The sequence below is a fragment of the Onychostruthus taczanowskii genome, unplaced genomic scaffold (genome assembly GCF_017590055.1).
Source record: "Onychostruthus taczanowskii isolate IOZ18803 unplaced genomic scaffold, ASM1759005v1 scaffold38, whole genome shotgun sequence".
NCBI lineage: Eukaryota > Metazoa > Chordata > Aves > Passeriformes > Passeridae > Onychostruthus > Onychostruthus taczanowskii.
In genome coordinates this window covers 7,160,425-7,184,785 of record NW_024501237.1, presented here as the reverse complement: position 1 = coordinate 7,184,785, position 24,361 = coordinate 7,160,425, and the positions used below count along the sequence as shown (strand labels likewise).

The 24,361-nt window shown below is 39.5% G+C and overlaps 1 protein-coding gene across 7 annotated transcripts in view; it reads right to left on the bottom strand.

Annotated features, from left to right (window-relative positions):
• The window catches only part of INPP4B (inositol polyphosphate-4-phosphatase type II B), a 319,336-nt gene extending 295,313 nt beyond the window's left edge, over nt 1-24,023 (bottom strand). For 3 of the 7 annotated variants that reach the window (XM_041411957.1, XM_041411958.1, XM_041411961.1), the window contains exon 1: nt 23,484-24,023. The gene's annotated coding sequence lies outside the window, so the exon portion shown is untranslated. The remainder of the gene's footprint in view (nt 1-23,483) is intronic. The other 4 variants (XM_041411964.1, XM_041411960.1, XM_041411959.1 and 1 more) reach the window with 4 other exon arrangements.
• Between the last annotated feature and the right edge of the window lie 338 nt (nt 24,024-24,361).

Here is a 24,361-nt window from a genome sequence, read left to right as displayed (position 1 = left end):
AAACACTTTAGAAAAAACTAAGAGGTGATAGTTTTGAACCACAACTTGAACTCCTAGTCAAAGGACAATCCAGAAGAGGATCAAACTCTCCCCAAATACCTGTTTCAATTAAGATTAGGACAGCTCAAATTGCATACATGCACATACTGAAGCTCTCCTCCACGGCTCATTCCAGAGCGACCTACGTGTTTGCTGGTTTTGTGGCTGCAGAATTCCTTGCTAATACAACCTGTAAGCAACAGAGACATCATCTGTCAGGAGTCAAAACCTACTAACACCTTTCCATGCAGACAGGCACTTTGGGAAGTGTAACACTTCACTCAATTAAACCTAAATTTCCTGTTCATGCATATCCATTACTACACTACCTGTTTTTACTAACATGCAGCTTTTCACTGTATAGAAACAGTGAGGAAGTACAAATAATCCTGAAAAATAAGTTATAGCTTATTAAGTTATTAATTAGGCAAAAGAGCCAAATACTTAGCTGGATTTCTGCATACAGTTATCTACTCTGTATTGCACCCTGCCCTCTTCAACTAAAAGGGTCATGGGCAAATGTGATAATATTTTTTTTTTTTAAACCTAAGTAGTCTAAGAAGTTAAAACTGATAAATAGCCAGCTACATAAAGCCTGCTAAAAGTACATGTTTTGCAGATTAAACCTCCATGCAAAGAAAAAAGCTCATAACAATAACTTAATAAATATAAATCTATCACAGTTATTCGCTAAAAACAAAATTCAAGAGTTGGTTTCATAAGATATTCATGCTCCTCAGCTACAGATTTATTTGGGTAAAAAGGCCATGACTGAAGTGGTATGATGCAATTATTACAAAACAGGTATATCTGAATTAAATGAATGGCTTTGTATTAAATGTGAAACATAACTATGATTTTTACTAGAGGCGATCCAGGGCTGCATGTTTCTGTGATGAAAACTGAAGGTGCACAGCAGTACAAGCCAAGGCCCTTGACAGAAACTGAGCTTGCCTCAGGATGTGAATGGTTGGCAACAGCCTCTTTTTCATCTGTAGCAAAATTGCATCTGATTGCCCAGCCTGGAATAGCTGCTCAACATCTAGCTGAGGGATTATCACCTACATTTTAATCAGACCTACATGCTTTGAAGGATTCTCAGATTCTAAAAAATCCTCTGGGCAAGAATTAATGGGGAAGCCTGAAGCAGAGAATCAGAGCTTACAAGGGGACCAACAAACCCAATGCACCAAAAGATCTGACTCTAAGAAGGCTAAAAAGAAGAATATCCCTCAGAACTTCAGCTTGCAAAGCTCTGCAGTGGTGGTTACAAGCAGGCTGTTCCTTGGTCAGACTTGTGTTCTTTGTTTTCCTGTCATCCCACCACAGTATTAAAGCAGAACACCTATAGACTGGCCAGAGCTTGGAGCAAGCTTCTCTCACCAGCCTGGTTATCACTAAGTCTCTGATGTGTTTTCAGTAGGCAAAAATAGAGTAGTAAGATCTCACAGCCCATGGAGAGGTGCTTCACCCAGTAAGCACAGTCTGAGGAGGATGCCCTCCAAGTAAAAATAGTGGCTGGACTAAACTCCATCCCAGTCAGCACTGAACAATTATCAGTGTTACTAATGACATAGAGCCAGATACTGAAGAAGAACATATCCCATACAGACAGAGTGATTATATGAAGTACAATTAATTCAGCACAAAAATAAATTTGAATTATACCATCATGAACTATCTCCTCCTCCTCACTGCATCATTCCATTACAATGCCATTGCACTGCTGCAGACATGCAGTTATTTTGATCTTAACTACATTTGCATACATTAAAAGATGTGAATCTCTTAGGATCTACATCTTTCAGAATGAATGCTTTCTTTTTTATTCAATAACCAGGAATATTACCTAACTTATGAAATGAAAGTGTTTCTCAAGAAAGCATTTCCTAAAGAAATGCAGTTCCAGGACATACTTCTCAAAGTTAGCTTTAAGACTGCAGACTTTGTGGAAAGAGCCACCAGAGAGTCAACTGAAACTGGACACCACATAAAGAAGCAAAGTTTGGGGACAGAAAGGAAAGGGCCGAATATAGCAACGCACTTTAAAGATGAGAGACATATCTATATCAAATAGCAACTGAGCATGGCCTGGAAGAGTCATTAGAGTTGCTGGAAACACAAAGTAGAGAACATATGAGAAGGATTGTGGAAAGAGACCCCTGTGAGAGCTGCTAGTAGGCCTAGAAGGGAAAAAAAGAGAGGTAAAAAGCTAGCACACTAAAACTTCAGACTTCCCAGGTCAGAAGGGAATCGGTTTTTAAGACTCATGCACTACTTCTTCCAGCTCTCTAAACAAGCCCAGCTGAGATGGCTGGGTCTGGGGACTGCAAGCACACACATGTGCCCACAAACAGTATTTTATAAAAGCATTCCACTAATTTTATGCACTACAAGTTGTTGTGGCTACCCACCCCCTCCTCAATTCACTATGGCATGTTAGCACCTTACAAGGGTGACAAAAAAAACCTTCATAAATTATTCAAAAACTGATTTCTTTATTTCCTTAAGACAGTTGGGCAATTAAGAATATGTTAGTTGGAAGATACAACCAGAGAAACTTGGCTCTGTGCTGTTTCTCAAATTTACCTGTCTCCTTCCTTTCCCAGAGCTTATAAGAAAATATTTTAAATAAATTGTTAAAACAAATAAAATTTTCAAATAAATAAATCAAAGGAAGTCTGACATTTTGCTTGAAATGCCACTATGTTGGCACTTTCTTTGATCATTCACAGTAAATATGGCCAAAGTTTTAACTTCTGCCCAACATTTATCTTTTAAAATATTTTTCCCCATCTCCCAGCAGTAACACAGACACACACAACTTCTTTATTTAGCTGCTTTTTGTTTATTTTCTTCCTCAAATCCAGCTTTACTATATTAGTCTACGGATGTATCATCTGATTTCTCCTGCTCTACCAAAATAAGAAGGTTCAACCTTCATTTTGCTCTAGGAAAGGAGTCTAACATTCATTTAAGAATCACTGTGTGTGGAGATGCATAGACAATTCCCCTGCCATTAGCACAAGTGTCAAGACCAGTCATATCAGACTCTTTTTGCATGTGAATGGAAGAGGTGTGAAGTCCAAAAGGGTAGCAGGTGAAGGAGGGGAATTGTTGTCACCTTGTTTTTCTGTGCTGCTGCTTTTGAAATATGTGGGAATGAAAGACTGTTCCTATGATTACCTTTCAAGCACAAAAAAATTACCAAGGGTCAGAAACCAGTCAGCTACAGCACTGCCAGTTTTAAAGACATGAAGTTTTTTAAATTTCACATTCAGTACTTTCTCTTGACGTGGAAATGAAAGGTTTAGGGCAACCTTTTTTGTGTGGTGCCCTAAACCTATCATCTCAACTTAATTGGATGTAATTCTTAGAAGAAACTGTTAGCACAAAGTTACTCCTTGCAAAGCCCGAACTATCTCAGCAAAGAAAAAGACAAACTGACTTCAACCAAATTGAACCCAGAAATCACATGCTGGGGACAGGATGTGGGGTTCACTCTCGTTGGGCTCTATGTTTTATGCAAAGAAAGAAGAAAAAAGAAGACATCATAGGGGAAACTCTAAGCTACCAAGCACTGTGTTACCAAAACATCTAACAAATAAATCTGATGCTGCAATAGAAACCTATGGTTATTTCCAAAGGTCTTGTTTCAATGAATAACTAATATTAAAACTATTAACAGTCTCTTTAGAGCTAGCTTCAGCCTAAAGAGCAATTTTTTCTTGTAATAGGGGACCACATATATTTGTCATAATTCCCTTTGGGCTACTATGTGCAAAATAAAGCCTACATTACAATGCTTACTCCATAAGATTGTGAAAAACGCCAATCACTTGTTTTTGAAATTTTAAAAGTTTAATAGTAGTAATATAATCAGAATAATAAAGTTTGAACAATTGAGATTAGGACAATATGAGACAATAAATACCAAGAGATACGGACGTCCGGGTACCTTTTTCTGGGCAACACGAGCCCGAAAAAGGACCCCGGTTAACAGAGGATTAACCCTTAAAAGCAATAGCCTGTTGCATATTCATACAGCTCATACATGATGCATAAATTCCATTCAAACACAGGATTCTGTCTGGTCACTGTCAACTTCTTCCTCTTAATCCTCATGCCGTCTTCCTGTCTGAGAGAGGGGGGAAGAAGTTAGTTTTCTGCTGATAAGGGAGCAATAAATTCCCTTTCTCGAAAAGATTTAGGTGTCCTGTGGCGTCTATCTGGTGCAAGTCCTTTCTTAACCAAATATCTTACATAGCATAGTTTCTATTTTAACATTATGTTCTAACCTAAAACAGTATTTAATAGTTAATTTAATACTGAAGAAAATTAATACAGCATAACTTTCTAACATAACACAAATAATATTTATTTCATAATTGCGAAAAGACAATCATAAAATACACATTTTTCACAAGATCAAAGAGCTTTCAGATACCCTTGTGAGCCAGGACCAGGCTAAGCACAGAAACAAAAACAGTACATACATATATAACACAAGAATTACTTCTATATGAAAAGCAATTACAACCCAACTACCTTACCTCAACTTAGTGTATCAGGGCACTGTCTTCAAAAAACTCATGTTCATTGCTTGTGATTTTTTCCCCTCTTCCCTGAAATTTTCAATTTTCTACAAATCTTACTCTCTTTCCTCTCCAATAGACACACTGAATTTAGCAGTAACAGTCTAAAACTGCTGTACTTCTGGTTGCCACTCCTCCTCCCTTGGGGAAGGCACCACCCTCACGGCAAGAGGACAAAGAAAATTATATGCTAATTCTCAGCGTCTGCTGTTCAACACAAATGAGCACCGGTATCAACACAAAGTAGAACACCTGGCTGGGACCAATAACAGCCAGAACATCATTTGTTTCTGCTGCCCAGCACTAACACCACAACAACCCAGTCAGGAAGAGTAATTTCCCCAGCAACTTCAGCAACACACAGCAAAGGTTGTCATTTGCCTTCTACTCTTGCTTTCCATTCTGCTGTAAAAAAGCCAGGGGGTAGGGATCTCAGGATGCTCAGTAACATAACTTGTATTTAATGTCGGTATGTTCCTTTTAACCACAGATGAATCATAATCCCTGAAGGTTATGGTTTTCCATAATTGCAAGACTCCTCCTGATGGGATTAGTTCTTGCAATAGCATAGCTGATCACCATCATTTAACAAATACAAAAACGAGATAATCAAGCAGATGAATGTATGCAAATAAACAATTCCTACAATCTGAAGGGAGTCGGTGCTATGTCTAAAGAATGGCAAAGTCTTATTTCTTAACTTAAAATTTAAGCAAAGCATTCAAAAATAAATTCTCCAGCCTCCTGGAGTACTGATTATCTAAGTCCAGCTGCTTCAGTATCTGTGTTGTTTTCTGCTGCCAATTTTCTCCAGCCACGTTTACTTTATGAGAACACCTAATCTGCCCCACTGAGTCTGATTACAGACTAGACACAGCTTACTGTAGACTGGTGTCATCCTGTTGGCAAAAAAAAGAAATCATTCCTCAGAGAGCTTTTTACAAGGAGGCTCTGTATTCCTGAAAATCTGAATAAAACAGGTGAATAAAACAGGCCTGGAAATCACAGATAGATGGATGTTAGTGCTGAGATCCCACAAATGCTTTTCTTTTCAATGACTGCTCACTCCATTGATGACTGCACAGCTTCACTTTTGCTTCTCTTACACCCTAATTCTCTGCCACAAACATTCTGGTTAACTAGGGAAAGAAAAAACACCCAAATCCTATCTGAGTCTTCACATTGAATCAGCCAATGCATGGTATATGTGCAGAGTAAACATTTCAGATATATCAGAAAGAGCAATGATTTACTTAATGAATTGTGAAACAGGGAGCTCTCCTTACTCACAGGATTTTCATCTCAAAGGGACAAAATTCTAGTCCTGCATGTTGCGCCTTGGAAGACTCAGACTCTTGGACATAGATTATAGGCCTGACAGCTTGTTCATTTTCCTAAGCAGCTGTGTGGTGGTTTTAAAGTTACAAAGACATTAGTGTGTCTGAATACCCATGCCTCCCAGAAGGAAAGCAATTCTCCATTTTCAGGATGAAAATGGTACTCTAAGTGGTATGTTCTCTCACTTTGATGAAGAAAGCCATTTCTGTACAGGTTGTCCTGACTGGAATGATATGAAGAATGGAGTAGCTAACTTACACTTCTGGTGGAGAGACAGGCAATACCAGTAATTCATTTTTCTGCTCCTTACACTCCACTGCTTCTACCAACAAAAATCAAGCTGAACTGCATGGATGAAGGAGTAGAAAGCAACAACTGATCAACTTAATGAAATTTCCTTCAGAAAAAAAAACCTCATATCAATGTATTATTGATAGAGGACACAAAAAACACTGTGAGGAATCAGCCAAATTTAATTTAAAAATATCATCTGAAGAAAAAGTAGATGTTTAATTCTGAGAACAATTTCTAGCTGAATTAACATTCTGAATAGAGTAATAATGTTGGGATGAGTGACAATTTCACATACATTTGAAAAAGATATTTAAAACTACAATGGTGAGTTAAGTATTTTGTCCACTGCTGCAGCAAAATCTAAGGAGTGTATTGGGTAGTGTATTATTTATTCTCAGAAGTAAAGAGATAAACACACACAACACAAGCAGTCCAAGAGTTTTCTTGGAGCTCATCACTGTGCCAAGATAGAAAGGGCTTCTGGTTACCTACAGCTCCAAGAAAAAGGTGAAAACCTGCTAGTTTTATAGGGGCACAGCATCCTCTGACACAGGGATGAACATGGAAGACACTTGGCATGTAGTAATGGAGACTTGCCTTCCACTAAGGGCATTAATTTTGGCATCCTGGACAAAACCTAACTCCCAGATACATACCTAGAATTTCCTGTGCAGTTTCAGATAGATACTGTTCTTCTCTTTGTCCTTAATGGTGGCTATGTAGTCCTGTTAAATGGCTTCTGCATTCTACCCCAACATAGTAAAGATAAAGAAAAAAATCCAGCAACAGAAAAACTGGCACGTACCAGGTTGCACAGTGTTTGGAACCATTTCAAAAAGAAGGGAGAAGGAGGGGAGTAGTATCAAAATTAAATATTTCACTTCTCTATTCTGGGCTAATCCTTAAAAGAATCCATAATGTGTCTGGTAGTAATGAAAATTCTCATCTCGGCAACAAAGTGATCCTACATTCACACCAGGGAGAGAGGTGCTGGAAGCCAATCTGAGCATGAGAAGTAATTTACCCAAAACATCTTATGCTTGGAGTAATCTGAACAGCAGAGAGATTGAGGCATCAGCTCAAAACTGACATAAATTATAGCAATGCCAATTGAGCCTGAAGGGAGAAACACAACAGCTTCACTTTCCACTGTCCCAAAATCCAGTAGTGTACTTCTGGTCTTGCACTCCAGAGAGGATGATCAGGGGTGGGATATATATTTAATGAGGAGAAAACAGCCCTGCATACAAAACATATCTGAGGTTTCACAGTTACCTGGCCTGGCTGCAGCAGTGCCATGCCAACAGAAGACACCTGTGTCACCAGCTGCCATGTACCACGGACTGGGAACGTTGTTCTAGGACATTTTATACATCTTAAGACATATCAGTAACATTTATGCTGTCTATTTACTCTACAGCACAGCATTTAAAATACAAAAAAAAGAAAAGGATAGTTTACCTCCTAATAACTGCTTAGCAGTAACCACATTTTACTACAACTCTTTGCCATACCCGGCCACAGGGGAGGTTGTCTCTTTTTAGGTCTGATACTGTCTGGCAGCAGTTTCGCTGTTTTCCTCACACAGCAGGCATCACTCAAGATGATTTTAGAAACTGCTTTTGTTCATTTGTTTTGTTTTCATTCATGAGTCTTCAGGTTAAGTGAAAGGCTAAGTACAGATTCAAGCATTTATTTAAATATATGTCAAAATTTTGAAATGCTACCATACCAAAATACTTCCATCAAATCTCTTCTCCATAGGAAAGGAAATACAAAGAAGCCTAGCTTGAGGTCAAATTTCACAGTTATTAAATAAGCACAGCTCCCACTGACAGCTGCATTCTCTGCCATTTTATTACATTTCCATGGATCCCGAGAAAACAATATATTTGTATTTAAATTTGCAATTTGAAAATTGCAATATTCATTTTAAACTAAAGGAAGAAAGCTAAATAAAAGCAGTTAATGAAATACAACAGTAAGTTCTGACACCTAGATCATTGGCTAGAAATGTATAATTTGCCTCTTTTTATGTCATCAGAGGACTCAATCCCATAGTACTAATTCTGCCCCCTTACTTGGCTGGTTTTGCTGAGTTGTGCTTCAAGGGGTGAAGTGACTGCTGGCAGATGGACACAGATGCCAGCTCAGCACTGCTCAGCACATTGGGAGCAACATGACTTTTGTTACTGATACTAAGTTAGGTGTTTCCTGAGAGCATTCAGGAAACTTTATTGGATGACAAGTCATCCAATAGAATAAACACTGTTGTCCTGTCCCAACTGATTACAGAATACACATCATTCTTCTCTTTCATATAGTGGAACTCAATATACCTCGCAGGCTATGCATGCTCTTCTGCCTTTTTCTGTTGCATTTTTTAAGATTATTTATTCCTGTGTTAGACTGAAAAATTACAGTCACATGAAAGGGAGAGACTGGATTTATTTAATTTTTTTGACTATGACTTGCACAAGATTTTTGATAGTCATGCAACTAATTTGTAGGCTACCCACAATAAATTGCATAGAACTTGTTAACAGAAAAACCTCAAAGAACTGAGGAAGAAATCCATGTAGACAGCAAAATGAACCAAGAGACTGTCACTTCACCTGCAGTGACCATCCTTCTAATCCTTATAAAATATTCTCATCCTAATCCCTCATACCTACCTCCTACTTCAATTATACCTCGCTGTCATTACAGGAACTATCTAGTCTTTTTTTCCCCCAAAACTGATTTCCACCATTTCCAACATTAGCATTCTCTAGCAAAACCATTCTGTTCCCAAATATTTCCCAGTTTCCTAGCATCTTACCATGTTTGAGGCAGCCATTCCCTAAAATACTCTTAAACAGTTTAATCTATCCCACTATTAAAAAAACAAACAACAAACAAACAAAAAACAAACCCAAAACCCAACAACCTTATTTCAGCCAGAAACGCCATATTTTTAGTTGTAAAGAAAGTAAGTAAACCTCCTGCATTCAGTGTGAAGAATAACACTGCATTTTAGATTAAGGCAGAAAACTAGCACTGTAACAATGAAGAGGAAGAAATATTGTACCATGTTTGAGGCAGCCATTCCCTAAAATACTCTTAAACAGTTTAATCTATCCCACTATTAAAAAAACAAACAACAAACAAACAAAAAACAAACCCAAAACCCAACAACCTTATTTCAGCCAGAAACGCCATATTTTTAGTTGTAAAGAAAGTAAGTAAACCTCCTGCATTCAGTGTGAAGAATAACACTGCATTTTAGATTAAGGCAGAAAACTAGCACTGTAACAAGAGGAAGAAATATTTCAGTATATGGCAATACATAGTACTAACCAGATCATTAAGTAATTCTTAATGATAGGGTACTACAACTAAGCTGGAGAATAGGAAACTGGGCTGGTGAGCAGTTACCAGCACACAAAAGTGCCTCTGGGCTCAGGGACAGAGGCACAGGGGAACCAGAAGAAATCTGCCAAAAATTCTTTAAAGGAAGAATTCAAATTCAAACCATAACTCAAAGCAAGACTTTTATTAAAATCAGCAATGTGTTCTGGTTTTAATAATAATGCAAATTTAATACTCTTCAGTATTAACCTTAACTGAGGTTAATTTCTTTATCTGATCTGGACCTTCTGTTCCAGTGAAGTCACCAACTCTGAGCAGCGAACTGCCCTGCAGAGTGAAATTCAAAGCATACATTCAAGAAGACAGCTCTTCCACGATGTCCTACTTCCATGAATGAAAAATAGAACTACAAAACACCAAGTTCCAGCTTAGAGCAGCACAGAAGTAAGAACTGTGCCAATGCAGAGCTTAACATAGTGCTGACACAGATGACAACTTTCAAGATTTGTTTGTCCAGATTAAGGTAATTTCAAAATCTACTAATAAATTCCTTCCAGCTCAGTGTTTTTAGTGCCTAACTAAACTTCTGGTAGTCACATACAAAGAAGATTTTATGCCTTATCCCTTAAGCAGAGTGATTAAGAAGCACCAAAATTCCAAAGAAACTATGAGAGATATCACTAGCTATTTCATCTCCAAAAATGACTGTAAGCTATTTCTTATGATGTTGAATTAAACATTAATATTCCTTAATGTTACTCTTAACATTAAGAATTCTTGCATGTTAAATATTAAATCCACAATTAAAAGTAAGATTGAAAAATTACTTGCAAAAACTGTTAGAAAATTATGCCCTGTAATAATATGACTTTGAAGTTGAATTCAGTTTCTGTTACCAGGAATCACTGTGCCACTGAGCTAGAAGGGATACACATACTCTGACTCAAAAACATTTCAGTTTTTGACATTTCCAAACCGATGTCAGAGAGGTGCAAGGTAGCTCAACTGGACACAACAGGAAAAGTGTTCATTCCTTATAAGCACAGCAGCAGAAACTTCTATAAGAATCTTTATTTCTGCCTTTTGGTTTCCACGTTTTCTCCCTTGCTGCCATTCTGGCACAATTTTATATATGTCTATTTATACAAAAGCACTCAGTTCTAAGCTTTTCCGCCCCAACTTCAGTAATGTGGCTAATGCATGTACATAGGTCAGTAAGAATGGCAGTAATTTATGAAGTAATGCTGCTATTTTCAAATACCACATTGTAGCAGTCCAGCTCACTGTGACCCCAAGCCTGGTCCAGCCAGGGGGAATGTGGTAAAAATGGAGGGTCAGGAACAATGGAGTTGCCCAAAGAATAACGAACTTTAATAGCAAAATAACAAACATAGAAACCACACAATCTGAGGGGCAAGATCCAAAGATGAAGGAGTGTGGCAAGTGTAAAAATACATAGGGGCATTCTGAGGGCAAGGCTTCAATCACAAGCACAAACTAGGAACATGACTTTATATGTCACAGGTCACGAACCAGCTGGGAACAAGAAACAGAAATATGACCTATTATAGAGTAATTCCTTTAACATACCAACTCCCATGGCTACACTCTTCTCGCCATGACCATACCAGCTATCTCTCTTTCAGTATCCCACTTCCCATGGTCTCAGGTTGATGCCTCCTATATATACCACCGAGGCTAAACCACTATTCATCCCAGCCAGTTCCGTTCCCACACCATATTCTGTAACAATTTAGCATACAAATAGTCCAAATAAAAAAGTTCTTGAAAACTGAAGGTTGAAAGTATTGTATAGATTCATTCATGAATTTTTAGGTTGATGTTGACTTTAAAGTTTAGATTTGGCAGCTAAAGGTACAAGACAGTCTCAAGCTCACACAAACACCCATCTTTACTTGAGCCATTAAGTGTTTCCCTGGGCAATCCAGCCCAGAAGTTTCAATTTCCCTATGCTTCCTACGTAATGAGATGTTAAACTGGCAATGCTGTAGCCACAATGGCTCAATTACAGACAAGGCAAGGCTTACAGGCCAGGACAGCACCCACACTACCATAGACTGCATAACCTGATCAAACAGACTTTGTTTCATTGCACATGATGATCACAGAATCACAGAAAGGTTTGGGTTAGAAGTGACCTCAAAGATAATCTCCTTCCAACCCCCCTGCCGTGGGCCGTAATACCTTTCCTTAGATCAGGTGGCTCCAAGTCCCATGCAATCTGGCTTTGAAATCTTACAGGGATGAGGCATCCACAGATTTTCTGGGCAACTTATCCCAGCATCTTACCACCCTCACAGTAACAAATTTTTTCCTAATATCTAATCTACACTTGCCCACTTTCAGTGTTAACTAATTACCCCATGTCCTGCCACTCCATGCCTCAAGGGTCCCACTCCAGCTCTCTTGCAGCACTTTTAGGTTGCTGTAAAGGTTTCCCTGGAAGCCTTCTCTTCTCAAGGCTAAACAATCTCACCTTTCTCAGCCTGTCTTCATAGGAGAGGTGCTCCAGCCCTCTCACCATCTTTGTGGCCTCCTCTGAACTTGTTCCAACAGGTCCACACCCTTCTTATCCTGAGACCTCAGAACCAATGCAGCACTGCAGGCAGAATCTCACCAGAGCAGAGGGGCAGAATCCCTTCCCTTGACCTGCTGCCCACAGGGCTCTGGATGCAGCCAGGTTATGGTTGGCTTCCTCTGCATCTTTCTCTCTGCCCTAAGGTTATTCCCATAAATTTAAAAAAAAAATGCAATTCCTGCTATAGATCTCAGCTTTCCCCTTACTTAGAAGTAAAAAATTAAACATTTCATTATGAAAAAACAGTATCAGAAAATTGGCATAAAATATATTTTTAAACCCACAAATTTTGGAACTCATGCTGTTTGTACATTTTTAAAGCAAAGCCAGAGAAAGTTTAGCAAGTTTCTAAAATGTTGCATTTATAGACAAAATGTTAGTTTCTGTAGGAAAAACTAATGGGTTTTCAATATTTTTCTTTGGTAAATGGGTTAACTAAATTAGAATTTTAGGTTTGGCTGTTTTTTTGGTCATTGTTTTTAATTAAGTTGGTCCTTTGCATGGAGCAGCCAGAGTTGTTTACCCACGATGGCCATGAAATTCCCAGTGCTTGATGGTATAATTATCTCCTCATTGCCTGGTAATTATTTTAAGGCTTTTTTTTCTTCTTTTTTATCAATGTGGCACAGCAGAAAAGAAGAATCATCTGTCTCTCTCAGTCCAATCTTATGAACTTACTTACACTGTCCCCTCCTTCACATATGACGACTTTTAAGTTGATGGATTAAGGCAGTGTCTATTTTCAAGACAGTATAAATTTTGTTTATTTTTTCAGTCACCTGAGCCACTGCAGTCCATGACCTGTACAAACACCTGCTGCCTACAGACATTACAGGATCTGAATTTTGTTTATTTGTTTGGTTGCATCACCTGTCAGATGCAGAAAATTCTACTGAGAAGAGCATGGCAGTTCCATGCGATCTGAATTTTGTTTATTTGTTTGGTTGCATCATCACCTGTCAGATGCAGAAAATTCTGAGAAGAGCATGGCAGTTCCATGTACCTCCCACCTCAACACTGTCTGATTCTGTTAGTGGTCTGGCTGCGATGAGAACTAGGTCTGAAAGCCATGAATATCCTTCACTGGGCTAGAACAGGAGCAACACTTTGGAAAGAAATAGAACAAGCTGAAAGGTAACCATCCATGAAGAAAAAGGAAAATCCAGTTCTGCTGACAAGTGGGCGAGTCGGCAGTAGTATGACAGAGACTTTACAGGGTTTCCATACTAAAACTTCTCATTCAGTTCCAAAAAAACAATTATATGCACTTTTCATTAAAAAACAAAACCCAGACTGCTCAACAGTAAGAATAGCATTTACTGTAGTTGAAAGAGGCAGCCAGCTTATATCCTCATAGACACAGAAATTCTCTAAACACAAACAGAAACAAAACAAACTTCCAGATAAGATGCAAAGTAGCCAAGCACACAAAGGCTTATCTCCATTGTTAAAGATTCAGGAAAGCTGCAACACTGATAGTGGTTATGCCATACTCCTTTTCCCAGCTGGTAGGCAAATTTCTATTAGCTCCGATGTTTTTATGGCTTCCCAAAGGTGCCCTGCTCTGCTGACACCAGCTCTCCTCTAAAAGTTCCCCATTGCCATTCAACAGAGGCACATCTTACCTTGCCTGTTCAAGGATTCAAAATTCCGGTCTGACACTCAGCCCAATAAGTGTTTCCAAGAAGAAGCCTACACTTCCTACCAAAATACCAGCATACTTGGGTTTCTCTTGCCATCTTGCCCCATCTGTGAGTTTTCAGAATACATATACAAGAGGGTAAATTACTGCTAAGTTTTAAAATTTCATTTTTAAGTGAAGATTTTATTTATTTTTAGAAAACAAAACCCAAAAGCCAAGATCTTCTAAAGTGCTTCCTTGAGCTGCCACAAACCTACAGCACTGCAAATGGGGTCAAAATCTGCTCCCATCACTTAGGGGAGGTGAGAGATGTGTGACATTGCTGACTACATAACAAAGGCTCTTTTGAATTATTTACTACAGCAGAACTAACAAATCATCTGGGTGTAAAGCTGCAACACTGCTCCAAATAAAGAAATTAAAAACTAGGGTCAAAACTGACAGGCTGGTATTGTCTTTTAAAATTGCTTAAAAATATATCTTCTTGTCCTTCATAGTTCAATTTCCAAAAAAAGTATTTCTACCTTAACCTTCACACTTTAGTGAGAGACATTGCTCTTCCAGAACACAAAAATAGATTCTCAAAGATGATGTTTCTCAGAACTTAGGAAGATCTGCCAAGAAAAATTCCCACAGACATGGGCTATATCTTCATCCGTACTTTATTTAATATAGGCAAAATATTTTATGTTTATGTTTTACAGTGTTTTGTTCCTACCACCCATCTGGAATGGTTCATGAGGATAAAGGTAGCTCTTTCTCTAAAAGAGTAAAAAAAAAGCCTCCCAAAACACAGAGAAGCCATAAACATCAGATCTCTGCTTCAGGTAAAACTCAAAAGCATGTAATTACTTTAACATACCAAAATTTATTGTTAAGGTAATTTCAGAGCACTGAAAATGAGTAATCATCATTTTTCTTTTGAAAAAGAGTACAGTTCTATATTTTACTCTTGATATAAACCTTAATAAATATTCATAGATAACTCCAGGACACCTCATTAACATGCTGTTCAACAAGTAGACCAAGTGCTGAATTAGATGTTTAAAATAATTGTTATTAATGTATCTTCTCAGAGTAACATGGAAACAATTGTAGCACGTTTTCTAGTGAAATATCAGATTTATTTAAATATAGTAGACAACAAATGCTACCACCTGGAAGAAGGCTCCAAGGTTTGGTTCTACCAGACAAAACAAGTGGAGAATTCCAGGTGCGTTGACTTCCTTTTTTCCTCACTGCTCAGATAAGAATTGACTTGTTCCCAGAACCTCTGGAGACTGTTTGCTTTGCTTAGGCTGGTGTTCACTACTTTGCTTCCCAGATCAGCATCACTTATTCCTTCAGTTTTCATCCATGGGTTATAAAACACAGCCCAAACTGGACCAAAGGATTTAATTTTCCTTATAATCATGGTTGGTGGTGAGATCTTGGACATCAGATCAGACAATTTATTTCTGGAATACTTTTTATACAGATCTAAAATAAACTACAGTTTAATCTTGCTTCAGTGTCTCTATTCCTTTCACCGTGTGACTCAGTCAGTGACTTTTCACAATCTGCTTTTGTCAGGGAACTGCTCTGTCAAGTTCCCACACATCTTTAGATAAATCTTCAACTGCAAATTGTAGGACAACTCCTATTAACATTAATATTGCCATCCACAATCCTCCTTTTTTTATAAACTGGTGCCTAGCATGCTTTTACTTTTGTGCAAGATTAGCACAGTTTGCCATTTAATCAACACCAGTCAAAATAAACAAAAATAGATATGAATGCTGAACCAAAACAATCCAAACTAAGACATGTCTCAATTTACAGTTGGAGTTCAAGCAACAACTAAGATTCAGAGCTGCCAAGGAGAATTTATGTCAGGTTTCCTCTGCTGAAACTATGAATGATAAAAGTTAAGGCCGAATTTCCCAAAGACTACATAAACATAGAGGGTCACTACTTATGGTGCCCCTCCAGGACCCTTATATACATTCAGTAAGTCTGAAATCACAGGTCTACTTGACTAGCTACATTTTCTGCTAGTAAATCTTTCACATTATCTTCAAAATACTGAAATGACAGATATCAATGGTTCTAAACATTTTCTTCTGTGAAAAGCATAGTACTATGAACAAAAAGCAAGGAGGGGGAAGTGTTTCCTCACTAAATACTCCCACTTCTTCATAGTATTTTTGTGTCCGCTGCTTAAAAGAAGTCATTATCAAATGTTGGGATTTTATAAGATGTTCATTCTTCAAACATATTCAGCATATCCTGACTTGTACCTTATATATGTACAGTCTTCTTCATTTACCATCAGATTAATTACTGATCAATTTTAGTGCAAGGTACTAAATATATTTCCATGAATATTTTGACAGTCTAAATTAATTTAATAACCTCAGCATGTGGACAGCTTGGCTTTTTGTAGTACACAGCTCCAAAGAAGCCATTGTGACCAGGCTCTTCACTTTTGTCAGAGAGAGAAAATCCAATTTAAAAATCCAATTTATAAAAATAAAAAGCTTTCATAGTGTTACATCAAACTGCTTTCTCATTTCACATAACAAAGCAGCTCAGGAACTCTGCACATAACCTTTACAGGCTGGGTCATCTGATCCCTCTTGCTTTTTATGCTTTAGTAGGGAACTCTGTCTCTAGGCTATCACAGCTTGATGGCACAGAAACTGTTTTCAGTAAATGTTATCTTCTCCATCCTGATCAGAATTTGTGTAAAATCAGGCACTGCTGAAGGAAAACTTTGAAAGGACTCCAAACTTTACTAACAAAGGACGTACTTTGCTCACAGACAACTGTCCCACCTCCCATTGTCACTTAAGCTCTCTTGCAATGCTTGAAGAACATGAAGATGCATTTGAGCTTTTTAAGACTCACACATCTTACCATTTTTAAGAAGACTTATAGCCACAGCAACTGGGGGTGAGGGTAGTGTATATATACATATATCAGTACACACATATAGACATTCTCACATTCTCTAAGCAAAAGACAGTAAACTCCAACAGTACATGCAATTTGACATCAGATTATGTACAATTCCAGTATTTTAATTTTAAAAATAATATATGCACATCAGATCATCCTAGATAAATTATAAATGGCTATAATACAGCTATAAAAGGTTTAAATGAAGTCTCACCCATCCTTGTTTCATCAGTTGACAGCTTCTGTCCTACAGTTAAAAATATACATCTCACATAGCATTTTCAATTGTGTCTGGTTTTTCTAAACAATAACTACAAACACAAGCCAGCTAACCACAAAAAAAGTGTAGACTGAATTTTCAGTATACCAGCTATCTTACAGTAAGTAGGTGCCCAAATATATTCCCTGACTCAAACAAGGTTCAGTCAAGAAAAATTAGGACCATGAAAAGTAAGTGACCTCATATCTAAGAGGAGACTATGCAGTAAAAATAAGCTTATCTACAAAATGAGCTATAAATGTGGCAGCTTATATTGGGTTCATAAAGAATTCCAAATGTTTTTAGGCTTCTTCATATTTCACACTGCCACCTAGTGTAGGCTGTATTGATATATTCCAAGCTTCTGACTATTGCCACCTGTGGTATCCAAAACCAAAACAACTTCCATAAAAACAGCAGTCATCACTTTTGTTTGTCTTACCTGGAAACTCTAAGTAGAAAATGCCAATGCTAGGCAGCTGAAACAAAATAGCAGAACTTAAAGTAATTTGACACTGACAGCAGGAAAGCCAAAAAAAAATTCCTAGAATTAAAAATATATAATTCCTAGTTGTTGTAACTCTATGGCTGAACATTTATCAAATATGAGTCATTTGGAAAAATGTTCAATGTAGATTCACTGAGTGAAAATTAATGCAAGTTAAGCATCTGTCCTTGTATAGAAACTACAGAACAAATTGAACAATATTTCTCAATTGCAGGTCTGAACATTTGCTTCAATGTTTACTTTTTTTTCACCAGGTTTTTCTTCCTCATTTACATCCTCTTTCTTTATTGTAAGGTTCAATGGCTGGGTCACCATCTGATGATCCTTGTCACAGTATTCCTGTGGAAAGAGCTACTGTGCAGGACTCCAGGGGAGCTTGCTTTACAGTCCACTTTCCACACAGAATTCCACACATCGTGGAATTCTCATTTCCAGCTAACCCAGAGAGGCTACATCCCATGGCTATTCTACAAAAGCCACCAAGTTCTGTGTCATGACAGGCAGTAATACAGAAATTCCAGATACAGCAGAGCTCTAGAGCTGCCTTTTCAAGGGGGAAAAATAATACCCATCCCACACTTTTACCTGGCTAAAGCAAAAAGGCACTTCTCAGACACTATAACTTCTAGATTATTCATTTGAAAAATTAATTGAAAATAATTATCATCAATTGAAAGCACTATATTTTTAAAACAATATATTTTAAATATTTTAAAATATAGTTTTATATTTTCTATTTATGCTATTTTTTAAAATATAAAAATAGCAGACTGAGGTTATTGTGAATGTCAAATGCAGTATGTCCTACTCTGTGTACCAACCCTGTTCTCATTTACAGAACAATATGGAATAACTCAATAAAAATATTATTCCAAAATTACATTTCTACAGCAGACAAAGTTATTTCATCTTAGAAAACTCAGCTTTACTAACAGCTGTTTTCTTTAGCCACTTACACAAACACAAAGCAAACAGAACCTTTTACTGCTGCTACACAAACACCATACAACACCAGAGCTGAAGCATTCTGCTTAGTACTCCATCTGCACAAATGCACAAGATACATTTAACACCTAGATTTTACACACATTTGCATGTTTCTGAGCCATTTTCATAAGAGCAATATGCACCCTAGGCTTAGTGCATCTTACTAGCATTGCTATAATACACTAAGATCACACTTGATAACTAAACAAACAATACACAAACTTGATGGTACATGAACAGCTGTCAAAATACAATAAAAGCTTATTCCCCCCAAGAGTTTCTTCCTCTTAATTGCCCTTCACATATCCACCTCTTACAGTCACATTAAAAAACAGGGTCTTCGTAGTGCCTCATGTTAAGAGATTTCACTCTATTTGCCAAAATAGTGTTTTTGCAGCAAGAAACTTCAACTAGAAAGAGTACAGATAACAGAATGAAAGAAATTGATACAAAGGAAAGTGGTTTAGTTATTTATATATCTTAAGTTTAAGAGAAAGTTCCCCCCAGATTGACTTTACTGCCATACTCGGGATAAATTTTCACTGGGGTCACAGGGTAAAATTTCATAGAAACAGGATACAAAACAAAACAAAAGACATCCATCAAAAAAGCACTGATGGTTTTGATTTTTAATGCCATGGCACCCAGTTACAGAGCACAAACTCAGCCTGCCAAAGTGACCTTGATAAACAGCATCACATTTAACACTTTGACTTGGTATTATGTCAACTAAGTACCTTTAGCTTGAGTTTTCTTATGTATTTTCATTAATTAGAGCCTGGTTCAACATTAAAAGCAATCTAAAGGAATCTGTAGGGCAAATTCACTGACAAACAGGAAGGCACTTATTTTGCCAGACTGCGACAAAAAGGCTTTTTACACCCAAACCAAATTTTACACCTCCTGTGCAGAGACAGAGCTGAAGCGACTGTGAAAAGGACACTCCAGCCCAGTCTCTTTGGCTTCTGAAAGGTGGCAAATTCTTTAGACTTTGGATCTATACCACTTGAACAGAAATAATTGTACATTTCTTAAAAGTCACACCAACTATACTGACACCAAACAATTCAAAACCCATTACTGAAACAGGTAAGCAAACTTTATCATTATAAACTTGAAAACCCTACAGAATAAGCAGATACAGTTTGTTCTATTCACTCCCTCTCAAGACAAATTAATAATCATACCATGTACAGCATAAGATCTTCACTTTTCTGTATGTTATTTCAGTATACCTTGCCAAAAAGGTACACAAGACTTGGAAGACAGACAATGTATCCTGTCTCCTAACAGCAATTTTCATAGTAGAATGGATTGCTCAAATCTGATTTACTCTTTGAGGTTCTGTCCATATTTAGTTAATTTATGATGACAAAAAAAAAAATGGGGAAAATTCTTCCTCAAAAAGACCTGATACTGACCTGGCCAAACCAACTGAATCTCCCTTTGCAGATTATGGAGAAAATGGACTAGAGAATTCTACATCAGTAGTTCATATTTTTTTCTTCCTCTTCTGGCAAGCAGTAAAAGCACAGCTCTCCAAACAGCAGGAAACTGAAATCCACAAACCTCAAGCCCTCTTAAGAATTGTCAACATGGATTTTGTATGAAGACAAGCAAGTCTTTTTAATTAAAATCCTGTATCACTGTGAAGATATCTGTGAGCTGAAGTTCAGCACCACACTCAAACCTTGTGCAATCCAGCTGGCTTTCCACAGTTTGCCTCAGGTTTTCTGTAACACATCCAGGACAGGAGAGCCTGAGAAGCTAACTGACCAGATCCTTACTCAACTGAGTTAAGGAAGAATTAGACATTCCCTTAAAAACAAAGAAACAAACCAACAAACAAATGTAAAAGAGTGAAATCAGCTGTGACTGCTGCTGGATAAAGAGATGGAGAACTCAGGACAAATTTGTAGTGAGATTGCCAGGTTTGTAGGTGAAATCAGGAAGCACGGGGAGGGTAAGTAGTAGAGATGACCCAAGGCCTGATAAGGCCAGGACTGCCAACTCATCCCAAATAACATTTCAGCTTTCCATCCAACTCATGTTTTGACAATCAAAGTGAGATTTACAAGCAAATTTAAAAATCCAGGGAAAAGTATTTCATAGAATTTGAGTTCTATCCGCTCAGATTACTCCAAAGAAAGAATCCTTTCTCAAAAGTGTGATAAATAACATTCACCATTCATCAATAATAACAATAAAATATTAGTGTAATACAAGATATTTAATAAGCCAAGCAAAACTAGCTCTTCCTAAAAATTTCCATCAGTCAGAGCATTTGACGTACAGGAAGAGTTATGAAAATATAAGTTAGGGACAGACATGTAACTAACTGTGTTAGCTACACAGTGTTTAAGCTGTTTACCCAAGTGTTTAAGCATGCAGCCTCAAGTCATCAGAAGTTTTGAAGAAACTTTAGTGTTGGGAGTAACTATTCACCTTCGGATTTGTCTCGGTAAACAATCTTACTTCCTCATGTAAATCGGTTACATAAATTCAAAAAGTATTGTTTTCATATTTCTCTGCAGAAGTCATGTGCTAAAATATATATCCATAGCAAGCTTAATAATTCAGCATACCTATGAATCCCATTGCTTTGCCTCCAAAAATTCACAGTGAATTTAGGCCTAGGCCCATTCAAACAATTACTTCACCTGCAGACTCTCTCACAGCCTCCAGTCATTACTGTCAGCTGGCAGCACTGTTCTCTACAGGCTGATTTCAATGCTCCAGGCAGGTCTTCCACTCCTGTGGTTTTTTTGGGATGTTTGATTTTGGGTTTTTTTGGGGGGTTCTTTTTTTTTTGTTTTGTTTTGTTTTTGTGGGTTTTTTTTGTTTGTTTGTTTGTTTGTTTTTTCTTACAGTACAGTTGACTTCTAGGCACTGAGCAGAGTATTAATCTTGCGTTTTTGGTTCACAAAACTTTCACCTAATGTGAAATCTTTCAGGCAGATCAGAAGATAAGGAGACTACAGATCATAAAGGAGGATATGTAAGAGGCACTTGGATACACCCGCTCAAATGGATATACCTTAGGCAGAGGAAGACAGAATTCTTTCATCAAAAAAAGTAAAGCAGCCTCACGGATAAGTCTCTCCAGAGAAAGAGAAACCCAAGCAAAAGAAGGATCAGCCGCACTTGCAAGGTTTGAGGAACCCATGGAGAACAAGAACTTGAAGCTTCAGTCAGTCCAAGAAAGCCAGTAAAAGAAAAGATGTATTTTCAGGAAAGATTTAATCTGATCTTGAGTGCTGTAGAAACTGTCAGAAAGCAGAAGGGGGAAAAAAAAAGGCAAAAATAGGGCTCTGAAGTAGTAACACTGCCACATGCTGCTACTAATGCCATCAGGGCTGCAAAAATCTCACAGGACTAATTACTGCTCATATTAATCTTGTGACTTGTATCCCAATTTTAGTGGAATTATCAATATGTGTGAAGTAAACAGCATTCAGTCCTGCATGGATAGACACAGTAATGAGAGCTTACGTACACAAACGCCATTCAACAGACAGGTTCACAGAACAAAAAATCTGAGATACTGCAGGGCTTTAAAGCTAGCTCAAATTTAATCAAGTAAAATAAAAGCAATATTGAAAATAACCAAGTGACTAGAAAACTGCCTTTTTAAAGACTGCTATCACATTTGCAAACACTTATCTGTACAGAAGTTTTGTTAGTAACCAATTATTTATATACATTTTCTTTGATACAGATCAAGAAAGAGACATTCTCCCCATCATTCTTGCTATGTAGGCATCATTTACATACAGAGAGTGCCTGTAAGCCAGTAAAGACTAAAAATATTCTCATCTTTGAGATTGAAAGTCAGATTTAAATGGCATACGTATGGCCTGATTTTAGTATATCTATTTAACACATCATTAATGGGTAAATAAACAAGCAAATTTCTTCTGGCAAGGAAGATAAATGGAAACATAATTAGGCATCAGATGAAAACACAGCTCCACAAAGACTTGATCCTATTATTTCTATTTTGGATAAGGTACCAGGTTAGTTTTGGGGACCAAGGTGGGACTCCCAAGCTCTGACATCCATGCTTCAAATTCTATGTGTCATTTCAGAAAAAGAAAACAGAGCTCTCCTCGACTGTAGATCAGATATTGAACACCATCCCCCACTCTCACTTTTTCTGGCTGATACGATTTCAAGTAACAACTCTGCTCAATTTCATGATCTGTTATACCTTTCTTGTTGTTTCCATTACACCTCGGCAGTCGCTGCTCTTTGCAAAGGGGATCCTATAGCTCAATTACTCCACCAAATTAACCCTTAGCGTCACCCACAGAAGTCGCTGCCCTCACCCGAGTATTCCCAGCTTTCGAACGCGACACAAAACCTTTGCAGATAAGCTCCTCCAGAACCCCCGAAACCCGTTCAGAAGGCCACGATCACAGCTGCACGGGGGGACCGGCACTGCGGCCAGGGCGGCATCCAAGCTCCCGGCGGGCAACGCCGCCCCCGTCGGGAGAAACTAGGGGAGATCCCTGGCGCGTCCTACCTAGAAGCTGCCGTGGCAGTTCGGGTCCTTCCGTACTCCCGGTGATCCCCGGAGGGCGGGTGGGCGGGCTAGGCAGGGGTCTCTGAGGTGGCTGGGCCACCTTCTTTCCCTCAGCACGGGCCCTGAGGGGGCGGGAGAGCGGCAGCCGCCCTCGGCGCACTCCAGCCGGGATCACCCCTCGCCCAGCGGCGGCCGCGGCTCCCGGCAAACGCGCCTTCTTCGGCTGCCAGGGCTGCGCGCCCGGCGGGCTGTGACCTTAAGAAACTTGGTAAGGGAATAAAAGGGAGGGACTTTGCCGGATGCGATTCTCGGCTTCTAATCTCTCCTGACGCGCCGGAGGGGAAAACAAGGAAACAAAACCCTGGCCAGCAGCAAGAGCCCCCGCACCCCTCCCAAGCGGCGGTACCTGTCCGGCAGCGGGGCGGGCGGCGCGGCACTTTCCTCCTCTGTGTGCGGGAGGCGCTCGGTGGCGGGCAAGCGGCTATTTATAGTCCGGAGCCTCCAACGGCGAGAGGAAATGAAGACCTGCGCGCCTGGGCAGCCGGAGTCGAGCCCGCCTGCCGCTCCGCTCTACTCTCCGCCCTGCTCGCCGCCGGGAGGGAGTGGTGCGGCTGGCTCTGGGCACGGGCTCTCCTGCCCCCAGCGCTACCGCCGGGAGGCCCCTTCCACTGTCACCGCAAGCCGGCGGCGGCCCCTCAGGTAGCGAGGGTAGCCGCCATCCTCCTCTGCGGGAGCCCTGCGGCCAGCAGGCAGCGCGGCGCGGCTCGGCTCGGCCGCGCAGAGGTGACCCGCTACTGCTGCTGCTGGAAAAGGCGAGACCGACGCTGGGGTGTGGGAGGGAGATGCCGGCGCTTGCCATTCACGTCCTGCCGCCCAGAGGGAGCCCGGCCTCCGCGGCCGCCTCTGCCGACTGACGGGGGGTGGCAGGCGGTGGCGGGAGCTCGCCCGGCCCGAGGCGACGGGCGGACCAGCCTGGGGTCGCTCTCGAGGAGGCCGGCGCCGGCTCGACCCGGGCTGGCAAGCTCCGCATCGGAACCTCCCGGGTGGCTCAGGGGAAGGCAGCAGGACCGGTGGGAAACACTAGTCCCTTCCCGGTCCCGGAGCTGGAAACCGAATCTCCCTAGAAGGCAAGCAAGCGTTACCTCGGAGCCGCCGGGCCAGCTGCTTTTCAGCCTCAAAACTTTGAGGGGTGGGCGATAAGGGATGCCTGGTCCTGTCAGTGAGGAAGGTGAGAGTGCTACACCTCGCCTCCGGCCGGTGCTGCCGCTCCAGAAAGTATTAATG